Raw genomic sequence first — 1,127 nt, forward strand, 5'->3', positions numbered from 1 at the left:
TGTCGTTCCATTACAATATGGACAAGCAACTCTCCCATGTGTAGTCCATCCAGACAACATCCCATAGGCAGGAAAGTCACTTATGGTCCACAAAAGCATCGCTCGCATCGTAAAATTCGTCTTCGTTGAGCAGTCATACGTCCTCACCCCTGTTGACCACAAATCCTTCAACTCTTTTATTAGTGGTTGTAGGAAAACATCCAGAGAACTTTTTAGATGGTTCGGACCAGATATTAATATGGTCAAGAATAGCAACTCCCGTTGCATGCACAGCTCTGGTGGCAGGTTGTATGGCGTAAGAAAGACTGGCCACAATGAATATTGTCTCCCTGACATTCCGAGTGGACTAAATCCATCTGTGCATAATTCGAGATACACATTCCGGCTATTGCTAGCGAAATCCAGATGTACTTTGTTAAAATGTTTCCAGGCTCTTGCATCTGATGGATGAGTCATCTCACCATCCGTCTGAGTATGCTCGGCATGCCATCTCATCTTTCCAGCAGTCTGCTCTGATTGGTACAATCTTTTCAATCTGTCTGTAATTGGTAGGTACTACATCCTTTGGTACGGTACCCTATTACATCCCCGTCCTTGCGGATTGAATTGTGGCTTCTTGCAGAATCGACATTCTTCTAACTTTTCATCATCTCCCCAGTAGGTCATGCAGTTGTCGATGCAAACATCTATCATCTCTGAAGGCAACCCAAAACCATAAACCAGTTTCTGAATCTCATTATAAAAATCAGCAGACACATTGTCTTCCGGCAAATACTCTTTAAACAAGTCTGCCCATTCGTTCATGCAACTTTCAGGTAGATTGTGATCACTTTTAATATTCATCATTCTAGCAGCCAACGACAATTTAGAGAGACCTTCTCTACAACCACAGTAAAGTGGTTGATTCGCCGCGTTTAACATTTCGTAAAACTTTTTTGCATCTATATTAGGTTATTCATCTTCATCATGAGCTACGAATGCATCAGCTACCATATCATGAACCCTATCATAATCTACCATCTCCTCCTGATGGTAACTATGTTCATTATGCAAATGATGATCAACCGGTTCTTTTTCCTGAAAATTGCTATTACTACTACTAGCTTCATTATGATCATAATTAAAAC

The sequence above is a fragment of the Brassica oleracea genome, chromosome C9 (genome assembly GCF_000695525.1).
Source record: "Brassica oleracea var. oleracea cultivar TO1000 chromosome C9, BOL, whole genome shotgun sequence".
In the NCBI taxonomy this organism is placed as follows: Eukaryota; Viridiplantae; Streptophyta; class Magnoliopsida; order Brassicales; family Brassicaceae; genus Brassica; species Brassica oleracea.